Below are 12,500 nucleotides of genomic sequence, written 5' to 3'. Positions count from 1 at the left end.
CATGACCTCATGACCAAGCTAGCAGGAAAGAGGAGCGAGATGACACAAATCTTCAAATAAATAAATGAAGTTTAGATGCAAGATTTTTTTTCTCCCAGAAAAAAAAAAAAAAGATGTTGACTTAAGATTGAAAGTGGATGATTCATGTATAATTTGGGAAAGAGTGACTGATACATAAAATATCCCTCCATTGGGAGTGGGTGAGACAAATACAGTAAAGGAGATGCAGTGCTGACGTAATACTATAAAGCCACCAGGTGTGCCAGCCTCGTTTTTGGCTCAGGTTTATCAGAAAATAATGATTAATAATAATAATAATAATAATAATAGCAATACTAATTATACTACTAACAACAACATTATTATTATTATAATTCTAAAATACATAAAACATTATCCTGGCCTTGAGGCCCCAGTCAGAAGTATACATTTATAGGTCTGGAGGATAGCAGTGGGCCTGGTTGCATGGTTCTGGTAGAGCATACAATTTAAAGAAAAGAAAAAAAAAAAAACACTTTCCAATTTATTTCTTGTATCACATTTACTTCGGTCTCTTAGTATCCTTTGTGTAAAAAACAAAACAAAACAAAAATAGGAAGGTAAACAGGCTCGGCTCAGAAGATTGAACATGGCTGGAACACTATATGGCCACATTTAACAATGTTATACATCTACAAGAGCACAAGATTGCAGCAGTGTTTGCGGCCACGTAGTGCTGTAGACATGTGCACGCTACCTACATAGGTATTCTTTTCAACAAAGATCACCACAAGAACAAAGCATATTCAATAACAGAATTAAATAAAACCTTTTTCTTCTTTAACGTGTATGCTATGTGTGAATCATTTAAAAAAAAAAAATTGGATTTAAGAATTACCGTACTCATGGTGACAAAAGTTGCTGAACTATGCATTAGGGCAGGGCTCGACAAGTCCAGGAGCCAGGTAGCCAACGACTCCTCCTAACCTGTTGGGTTATTCTCCACATATCTATATACAACTACTGTATGGCTCCTAAAAGTAAGTCTGGCTCTAAAGTTGTAAATGGGTTTGTCGACTCCTGCTTTAGGGTATCCTGAAAATTAACTTTTTTACTTAAAAATACTTTATATTTTTTTTATTTGCATGGCTATTGCACACGGGTGGAAAGTAATGAAATCTCCATGCCAAAGCCCCTGTAGACCTTTTGCTTTTTTTTTTGGTTGGGTGGTAATGTGTATAGAGTGTGACTAGAGCCATACGAAAAAAGGACAATAAACACCTAGTTTATATGTATAAGGAAATTGTGCTTGTCCAATGCTACTGAATCATAAATTACAAAATCTGCTTTCTGGCCTCTATGGGGAGTGAGACAAGCACAGTTTTTTTTATACAAAGGCAAGAGGTGTTTAATTTCACTTTAAAGAGATCGGAGGCAGGCTGCCCATTTGAGCTATTTGCCAAACACCAGTGTGAAAATTCTAGTCACCCCAGCATCTGTACAAGCCTGACCTATGCTCTAGACCAGTGGCTCTTAAACCAGTCCTCAGGACCCCACAACCTGTCCAGGATTTAGGGATTACCCAGTTGTGTTTTTTTGGAAAACACCTTAGACACACCTGGGTAATACTAAAATCCTGGACAGGTTGTGGGGTCCTGACGACGTTTAAGAACCACTGCTCTAGACCAAGGGTTTTCAAAATTTGTCCTCAGGCCCCCTAACAGTTAAGATTTTCAGGACATCTGAACTGGAGCACAGGTGAAATAATCATTAGTAACCATAGTTATTAGCCTGCTCTCACCCAAGGTAATCCTGAAAATCTGGTATTGTAAGGCAGTCGGAGGACAGTTTTGAAATCCAGTGCTCTACAATATGACGTTCTGAAACTTCTGGGGAGCAAGCACCATAAAATATGATGGCTCTGGTGATACGTCTCTCTAATTGGACTATTGTCACTATACCCCTAAATGTATAAGGAAAAAAAAATGTCAAAGCCGGAGCACTACAAGTTACAAATTTAGTGGAGTTCATACCAAAATAATTTAGGAAACAGACGTATAAATATTTTAAATAATGCAGAGAACAATGCGTTAACCTTTAATACAAAAGCAGTTGACTATTTTTTTTTTATCTGTTCGTGACACTGCTTGTTGTCACACATGAGTAACTGTCACAAGCACTGCACACTCATGCATGTGCTCATAATCTGTATATACCAAGTGATAGAGGTCAGGAAGTCAGCTAAAGAAGATAGTGCTGGATGTTATGTGAGTACAACGATTCTCAGACATTTACTAATATACATGGTATTTATTATTATTACTCTTTAAATGGTCTGTGCTTTATGCATCTTTATTTGTACTCAACTGGTTACTTACAATCCAGTCTTCCTACAATCTCCATATTTATGAACAATTCTATGATAATGTACGTCACAGAAGCAGTTAAATATTTTTACAAGGAAAAAAAAAATCGTAAATCTATTAAGATTTTAAAATATACTATCAGGAAGTGCAAAATTGAGAACAACTGATTCTTGTCCCTTTAAACTTGGAAACTGTTATATGAATTGGTATAATAGTTAATGGAAAAAAGAAAAATTCCTAAAAATATTGTTTTAAATATATGTACATTTATCTTTGTGCACAAACATCTATATATGGGAAGAAAACTAACAAGTCAACTAAATTCTACAGGCCAGAAATTCAGAAGCCAATAAAGATTAGCAAAAGAGTTACATATGCTTAAAACAATATTCAGAGTTTCAGCCCTGCCAATATATAAATTCATTAAAAATTGTTCTAAAGTCTTATCTCACATATTTAAAAAGGAATATTTCAAGATATCACACAAGTGGTTTACAGTCTACATACGGTCTATCTTTTCTTCCAGAACAGCAAATCCATAGCTCAACCCACCCATAGCATAATAATGGTATAAAATTGTAAGCAGCCAATCACAGCCTGTACAGAGGTATGCAGATCACCATTAATGTGGTGAGGATTACTATACATCAGATCAAGAGAAAAATTACTTTTTTGAGATCTGACAATTTTTATTTTATAGGAAATTTAGGATGCCCTACCACATACATTTACAGTTAAACATTTAAAATGTTACGTCTAAAAATGTATGAATTGGCTTAAAAATTGTTTACATTAGACTCCTATCATTTTGGATTATTTTACATGGGACTAAAATTTCCTTTATGGTTTTTACACATTGCATTACTGGCTCCTCAATATTCTGGTCAGATTCTAAAGATTTATATACATTTCTCTACACCAGTGCTAAACTATACTCTTTAGTCCAACTCTTGATGTACAAATCTGTTACATCAGTCTGCCATTTTTAAAAGAGATATGAAACCCACAATTTTTCATTCATGATTTAGATTGAGTATGTAGTTGTAAACAACTTTACCAATTTACTTCTCTTATTTGCGTCATTCTCTTGGTATCCTTTGTTAAAAAGCATACCTAGGTAGGCTCAGGATTAGCAATGCACTACTGTGAGCTAGTTCATGATTGGTGGCTGCATTTATATCAATCTTGCCATTGGCTCACCTCAGGTGTTAAAGTGAAGGTGAACTTTGATGAATTAAAGCCCGTTTTTTAAACAGGGGCACTTTCATTCATCAAAGTTTACAAAGCAGCCGTTTTGATTAAAAACTTACCTTTGTTTTTTTCACAGCCAGAGCAGCTTCCCCCTCCTGGAAATCCTCTCTTCACACGTCAGTAATGACTAATCCGGCTTCCTCCAATCACAGTATGGCCTCAGGCAATGGACTACCCTGGGGGGGAAAGCCGTGATTGGAGGAAGCCGGATTAGTCATTGCGGACGTGTGAAGAGAGGATTTCCAGGAGGGGGAAGCTGCTCTGGCTGTGAAAAGAAAAAAGGTAAGTTTTTAATCAAAATGTCTGCTTGTAAACTGTGATGAATGAAAGTGCCCCTGTTTTTAATAGTATTTTAAAAAAACAGGCTTCATTCACCAAAGTTTACCTTCACTTTAAGCTGGCTGCCAGTAGTGCATTACTGCTCCTTCAACAAAGAATACCAAGAGAATTAAGCAAATCTAATAATAGAATCTGATCTTTATCACACTAGTGTAATAATATAAAAATGTATAAAATGATCTTATTAGATTGTAATATTAACAATCATGAGTCCAGAAACAAATATTGGAATTTATATATCCAATATGTTTCCCTCTGGCATAACCTATGGAATCTGTTGTAAAAGTAAGATTCAGAAATACTTTCAATGGGTGTGATGACTATATGTTAAAAAATGAGGATGGCTTTAAAAACCTTTTTTAATATTTCTGAGATGTTTGCTTTACCTTCTTCTGAATGTTTTAGAGGTACGCCCTAAATATTGGAGGCCACAACTACAAGTTATAACATAAATCAGGGCTCGACAAACCCAGGAGCCTGGGAGCCACTGGCTCCTAGAATTTTACCCTTGGCCCTAACTTTTGGGGTTAGTCTCCATAGATCTATTTACAAATACCACTGTCTGGCTCCTAAATATTCTTACTGGCTCCTATATTGTAAACAGATTTGTCGACCTCTGACATAAATAACAAAACTAGTGTTACAAGTGATATTATTCCTAATTTGGAACACTTCCCCCGTGACACTAGATATGATCTGTCGTGCTTTGTGAGACATATTTGCACATTAAGCACCTTTTGTGGCCACATCTATAAACACCTACGCTATTCATTTTACCCTATCACAAATTACTACTATTGGTAAGTCAAACTATTTTTTTTTTTTTTTTAAATAACCACTTTACTTGGAGCTAGCTTCTGTTTAAGTGTAGGTTCTCGCTTATAGACTATAATAGGTTTAGAGTCCAATACTTTGTTCAAAATTGAGTCTCTCAATAGCAACAACCAATGTTTGGTCAAAACCTTTTTGACTGCTCTAGGTATCTAGATAGGTATCTGAAGCACTACATGGCAGGAAATAATGCTCAAATCGAGTGCTCTTGCAAATAGATAACATTCTTGCAAAACTGCTGCCATATAGTGCTCCAGAAATGGGCCGGCTTTTAAGCATACGCACCTGCTTTTCAACAAAAGATACCAAGTGTAAGAAGAAAAATTGACAATAGAAGTAAATTAGAAAGTTGTTTAAAATCACATGCTCTATCTGAAATCAAAATAAAGCTTTAGGGGGCGTGTCTCTGGGCAGCACCTTGAATGGTTGCAGCATCGGTTGCTCTCAGGGGATCACAAATAATCTGCCTTTTATCCGTGAATAAAAGAACCATCTACCTTGTGTTTTTCCTGCTAATACAAGTCTACAGACCGAGCCGATTTGATTGAACCTACATTTATGGGAGTACTACCTGTGACAACCGATCTGGAGCGTTGAGGCCTAAGGCAGTTTCCACAGAGAAAGGTCCTCAACACCCCCCCCCCCCCCGGTATCTTGCAAGCCGGGTATACAGTGCTTTGACACTGCTGTTCTAAGTATCTACAGTGGAACTTACTTTTGGTCATTTTTTGAGATAAGGGACGTTTCACATCTGTCTAAGCATCGTGCATCAAATATTTACTATGGCGCTAGACACTGTGCTGATCCTTAGGGAAATGAAAGCCATGCTGGAGGCCCACTCTAAAGAAATGTGTGCAATGCTTGAAGCGGAATTGGCCTCCCTAAAAAATATCTGTGTTAAAGCAAAGGGAGAAATGCAGCCTTCACTAAAGGTACCCATTAAACCTATTACATGCCCGATCCAAGTTCTATCTAAACTAGTCCTAAAATCAAAGCCTCAATACACTGGCCTAACAGCTAGAATTACTGAGCCAACAATGGAGATGACATATCTAATGGCCGGAGGGCTCAACGGCTAATCTCTGAATGATAGGGATCAACCCTCCATAATACGTAGAAGTTCCCTTGCAACGCCCCTGTCTGGAGGATCACTTACCCGTTAACCCGGCTACAGATAAAAATATACCGCCCATGGTACTGGGATCAAGAGGCAATTCGGCACCTCAATGGATTAAACGATGCAGGCGGAGGAAGAGACAGTTGGCCTCGAGGGTTCTGGTGTTTTACATAGTCATTGGCGGACAGAGGGGGTCACAAAGCAGGCGACCGGCTCAGCCAGGGGGAGCAGTAGCAGGTCGGGCTTCTCCTTCTTCCTGTGATCCACGAACAGCCCGACTTCCCTATACAGCAGAGGGCCACAGGCAAGAGTTTGTAAGTCGACCTGCTTTGAGGAAAAGAGCGTTCAGTACACGGATGCTTACCACAACGGGACACTCTCAGCTATGCAGGCAGGTTTATTCCGATCCCTACTGTGGCCCTGTATATCACCCAAGTGTCTCCAGTTTACATAAGTCTCCCGAGTATCAAGCCTCATTGAACACTATCCCTGCAGAGAGTTGTGAGTTGCTTCAGAGACGCTCCGGTATCGGCTAATCCCGCGGAGCACTTTCATGCTCAGCTGTTGCACTGGCTAGTCTGGCGAGACATTTAATACTTGGACACTATAACAAATATTCCACTCTAGGTTGGGTCAGTTTCTGTAACTTTGGCTGTCTCTGTATTTGTACATATCCCCCCCCCCCCTCTGCACATAATAGCAATTTATTTGGGTTACTGTCTTGCTTATTCACAATGTTTGCAGGGCTTGTATGATAATTTTACCTTTTTCTGAAATGCTATGTATTGTTCTATACCCATCAACCACAGAGCACAGTTGTTAAATATTGCCTAGATGTTTGAATGGAGAAAAATGGATTATACAAGATTATACATACATATTCTGTTCATTTACTAGTCAGTCAATTTACTTATGGCTAGCCCCCTTTATTAGGCAATGTGGGTCTGGGGCTTGGCAGAATAACCTAATGTACTCTGTCTTTGTGGTTGCTAATTGCTAATTTTTAAAGTTTATTGCCTATTTACAAGCTTTATTTTAATTATGGTAGTACTCTGGATTGACCATTATGTAGTTTATGCCCCTGGGTGTTCCACAGAGTCCCTTGATATTATAACAGCTTGCTACTTATAGTATGTTACCTGCTTGCTTAGGAATATAAAATCTGAGGTATCCACAGTGGGATTCAAAAGTGGTCCCTCCATCATATTACACCTTCCCTTGTTTTCAGATTCGCCTTTTCATTTAAGGTCCGTGAGTGGCCTTTTGGGTTTGTTAGGGAAGGTTAACCTCTATATAGGCATTGTATATTAATATGACAAGTCATGTTCTCATTTATTGTACCACAATGTTTTCTGTTTGTTTGTGATGCTTGTATGCCTATCCTTAGTACCTCAATAAAAAAAACATTTTTTAAAAAAAATAAAGCTTTAACTTTTCCATTAAAAAAAAAGAAGTTATTTTTACATTTTTTTTTTAAATTTTCCTCTCACATGAGACATTTGTTTAGATTTTTTTTTTGCTTCTTTAAAAAGATAGATATATCCTTTACTACCTATTGCCCAGCTTTGCGCAACCAACATTGCTATATTAATATACTTTATATCCTCTAAATCTCTAGCTGTTTCTAAGACCCTTGCAGGCCGCCTTTAATCTCAGTGCATTTTATTAGATTTTCACAGCCAGATAGAGCTAGTTCATGTGTGCCATATAAATAACATTGTGCTCACTCTCCAGCAGTTATGCAGGAGCCAGCACTAACTGGCTAAAATGCAAGTCTGTAAAAAATACAGAGATAAGGGGCAGTCTGCAGAGGCTTAGATACAAAGTAATCACAGAGGTAAAAAGTATAATAATGTAACAGTGTTAGTTATGCAAAACTGGGGAATAGGTAATAGAGATTATCTTTCTTTTTAAATAATAAAAATGTTCAAGTAGACTGTCCCTTTAAGAATCTTTTAGCAGACAGAGATATTCAGCAGCAGTGTGCAATTGTCCTGGGTGCAATCTATATAGGGGTTTCACACCAAAACTTAAATGACAAACAGTCTAAAGAAAGATTATAGCAGCACTCCAGATATAATCAGAAAATCTTTAAATGTATTAAAGCATCCAAAAAGATCAACAACCTTTCAGGCCTCAGCCCTTAATCATGAAGGAACAGGATTAAGGGCTGAGGCCCGAAATGTAGATCTTTCTTTGGCCTTTAAGACTCTTTTGCCACTTATTTCTAATAAAGTAGAATCATATAAATTGCCAAGTAAGCTCCATAATGATCAGACCGCAGTGTCACAAGTGTACTATAATAAGTAAATAATGTAATTTGTAAGAATAGTTAATTGCTTTTGGTACTAATCCATAACACTTAAAAACAGCATATAACTGTGATCCATTCTCTGCTACCACTTGTATGTATGTATGTATGTATGTATGTATGTATGTATGTATGTATGTATGTATGTGTGTATGTATGTATGTATGTGTGTATGTATGTATGTGTGTTTGTTATATTGGATTTTTTGAAAATGATGTTTAGCACGGGGTAGGCTGCGTCATAAAAAAGTGGAAGATGATAGATGTCCATTTAAAATTGGGCAAGTAAAGCACCTTGTAATTACAATAGGTTTCTACTGTCTCCCAATAGATAAACATATCAGTAAGTATGAATGTTACTAGAATAGATTAACACCTTGTTTAATGAAATTGAATTTCAATAGTCAAAGCTACCGACAACTTCATTTGGAACGAGCCAATCTGGACTGTCTGGAGAACACAGTGCTTGCCACTAGCATTGTTGTAACAAAATTTCCATTAATTGGTATTAGCAGAGATGATAAACTACAAATCAGGAACAGATATTTGGCAAGGTTAGGCTTTAGAAGACTTATTTGCTCTTTTAGTATTCAGGAATGGAAAATCCAGTTTTCATACTAAAGGAGACATGAAAACATAATTTTCTGTCATGATTTAGATAGAGCATACCATTTTTTTTTTACAAATTGCAATTTACTTCTAAACGTGATTAATTTTCTTGGTATAAATTGTTGAAGGAGCAGCAATGCACTACTAGGAGCTAGCTGAATACATTGAGTGAGACAATGACAAGAGGCATATATGTGCAGCTAGAATCAGCAGATAGCTCCCAGTAATGCATTGCTGCTCCTGAGCCTACCTAGGTATTCTTTTAAACAAAGGATACCAAGGGAACAAAGCCTGCAGGAGGGAGGGTCTAATAGCACACCCGCGCTATTATTGGCGGACAAGCCCTTAAAGACCAGTGACGTACATGGTACTTTGAGGTTGTTAATGGGTTAAATTGCAGGAAACAGGGGTTAATCATGAAAGTATATTGAAAAGTTTTTTGGATACTTAACAATAGTTTTTAAATGTGAAGCATGCAGACTTGCCACTAATTCAAAGCCTGCATCGAAAAAAGTAAAACATAACTTTTGCCAATAATAAAAAAAAAAAATAAAAAAAAAAAATACACATTTTAGAAGACAGCCAGTTTGACATTTAAATTTAACCAATCCTCATTTGACTTAAACGGGGTTATTTGTTACAATACCTTTGGTGACCATGTGATTAAAAAGGGACATTATACACTAGATTTTTCTTTGGATAAATGTTTTGAAGATGATCCATTTATTATAGCCCATACAGTTTTTTGTTTGTTTGTTTTTTAATGGAAAGTTTTTCTTATTTTTAAATAACATTGCTCTGATTTTCAGACTGCTAACCAAGCCCCAAAGTTTTAGGAGAATACCGACGAATACCTACTCCAGCTTGCTGAAAAGAGTCTTTTCATATGCAGATGAAGGGGGGAGTGTCTGCTATTTCCCACTTACAGTGGGTGTTCCAGTAACCTTTTAAACAGAGCTAAACTGGAAGTAAGGTTTTAAACAGTTTTATACTGGATTTTTATATCAGAATCTGTGCATGTTATTCTTTATAGTAGTGTCTATTGCATGCAGTTATATGGAAATTGGTGTATACTGTCCCTTTAAACCCACACAAAGTGGCTAAATAAAGACCATCTCAACAGCCACAATGCATTGCTACTCCTGTGCAGGACACCACTGTGGCCCAATCAGGGCTGACATGTATGCTCTGCTGCCAATCATTGGTAAAAGAAGAGCTTAAAATGAAAATTAAACTCAAATTGGAATTCCCTATGAATAAAGGTGCTAAACTATTCCAAAAATGTTCACACTTACCTAATATGTTAAAGGGACATAAATCCCCAAGTTTGATTAAGATAGAGCATAACATTTTAAACAACTTTCCATGTAACTTCTATTAGCACGTGTTCTTTGTTCTCTTGTTATCCTTTGTTGAAAAGCAGGGATGTAAGATGCTACCTACTTGGAATCTTTTTTTAAATTGTATTCTTTATCTGAATAATGAAAGGAAAAGGAAAGTGGGTTTTTGATTAAATAACTGCATAAATATCTTGTTATTAAAAATTGTTTACTGTCCCTTAAAGTTTTCTTTAAAAAACAAAACAAAAAACACAACCTGTCCCAGCTTCATATACTACAGTGATTGCGTAGAGCAGTGCACACTCACTCATTTACAGTTACTCCTAATCGGTCATGTTAAAGGGACATGAAACTCAAAATTTTTCTCTCATTTTTCAGATAGAGAATACAATTTTTAAAAAGTTTCCAATTTACTTCTATTATCAAATTTGTTTTGCTCTCATGTTATTCTTTGTTGAAGAGATACCTAGATAGGTAGCATGCACATGTCTGAAGCACTACATTACAGGAAACAGTGCTGCCATCTAGTGCTCCTGCTAATGTATAACATTGTTTTAAAACCGCTGCTGACACGTGCACACTCCTGAACTTACATTTCTGCTTTTCAACAAAGGATGCCAAGAAAATAAAGAAAATGTGACAATAGAAGCAAATTGCAAAATTGTATGTTCTATCCGAATCATGAAAATGCAGCATACACTGGCTCCAAAATGTGCTTTTCTGCCTCACTAGGAAGCCTGGTACAAGCACAATTTTTACAGCGAAAGCAGGCAAAACAAATAACGAATGTAGAATGATTTTTTTTTCATGAATTAATACATTCATGGGGAATTAAAAAAATGTTGAGTTTAATGTTCCTTTTTGTGTAACCCCCTGGGGAGACAAACACAAAGTTACAAAAGCATATTAATGTAACAATAAAATGCTCAATCAAATTTGAGCATTTCATTATTACTTTTTAGATCACAAGTGTCATTGGCTTCTAGGTGTCATTTAAATTACATACTGACAGTAACAACCTCTGCTGTAACAAAAGTTTTGTTTCATATATTGGCAAAGGATCTTTGCCGTAATATTGGCTACTGAATAAATAAGGAACAAAGAAGGAATTTGTTTTAGAGTGCAGGCTCTCCCCATCAAAAAGTCAACCTGTGCAAAATGCAAAGTTTCTTGGTTATACCGCTGCCGGTGAATATGGCTTTTGTTGTGTCATCTGGATATATCAAAATTGGCTTGGCAGAGGGTTGGCTGGCTGCCAAGTGAAGATCAACAAGCGCAGAATACAGGGGGGAAAGGGTGGAGTTGACCAATACAAAACAAAGAGATCCAAGCCTCCTTCCTTTCCTTTGAGAATTGTAGCCCTCCCCACCAATAGGCTCCCACTTCACCTCTTCTCCTCGTATACTGAAGCTGGCTGCTGTCTCTAACGTTTAGGCACACAGCTCTGTAATCCCAAAGGGGATTTCCTTTGTCTACACGTATCACCCACTTCTTTATACTAATCTAGTCTAATTCCCACCAGGATACAAACACACACAAAAAAATAATAATAATATAGAACACACACACAAAAATAAACCACAAACAGAAAAAGGACAACAAAGGAATCATAGATGCCGAGTCACAAATGGGCATATGTTCGCCTTTTCAGTTAATTCAAAGAAGTTGTGAACTGGCAGTGATTTGTTCCCTTGTTACAAGTAGGGCAATGTTTTGGAAAAACATAGTTTATGGTCCGAGTCACTGCCCCATTCCACAGGATAAAATTACCCATATCTAAACTAACAAGTCCAACAAGAAGATGTCCAGAACAGGCTCTCGGCTGTGTTTGTGGCACTCATCCAAGAAACGATATACTTATGTGATAGGGATAGCACAGTGGCAAGCTGACCACACTTCTCATATAGCAGAGAGATAAGCTATATCCACCAGATGTCCCACACATTGATACAAATACACAATACAGTAAACACACTTTCATCCATAGCATAGACCACATTTCTTATTTATACATGGCACTAGGGATAATTAAAACACACATACAGAGATTATATATATATATATATATATATATATATATATATCCTCCGTGTGTGACTGCACTCCCAATGCTGTGTAGTCATCAACCAGTGTGCAAAGTCAATCAAGTATACAGTCTATATCCAATAAGGGACTGCACTCGCTGGATTTGGTTTAAGAAACCTTCAAATCTTTATTATGGTAACGTTTCGGGGTTCGCAGACCCCGAAACGTTACCATACTAAAGATTTGAAGGTTTCTTAAACCAAATCCAGCGAGTGCAGTCTCTTATTGGAATATATATATATATATATATATATATATATATATATATATATA

At 36.8% G+C, this 12,500-nt stretch overlaps 1 protein-coding gene across 1 annotated transcript in view; it reads right to left on the bottom strand.

Moving 5' to 3' along the window:
- The window catches only part of MEX3A (mex-3 RNA binding family member A), a 27,814-nt gene that overhangs the window by 7,072 nt on the left and 8,242 nt on the right, over nt 1–12,500 (bottom strand). The gene's annotated exons all lie outside the window — the stretch shown is intronic.

The sequence above is a fragment of the Bombina bombina genome, chromosome 1 (genome assembly GCF_027579735.1).
Source record: "Bombina bombina isolate aBomBom1 chromosome 1, aBomBom1.pri, whole genome shotgun sequence".
Taxonomy (NCBI): domain Eukaryota; kingdom Metazoa; phylum Chordata; class Amphibia; order Anura; family Bombinatoridae; genus Bombina; species Bombina bombina.
The sequence above is the reverse complement of the archived record's forward strand: the minus strand, read 5'-3'. Positions and strand labels throughout refer to the sequence as shown.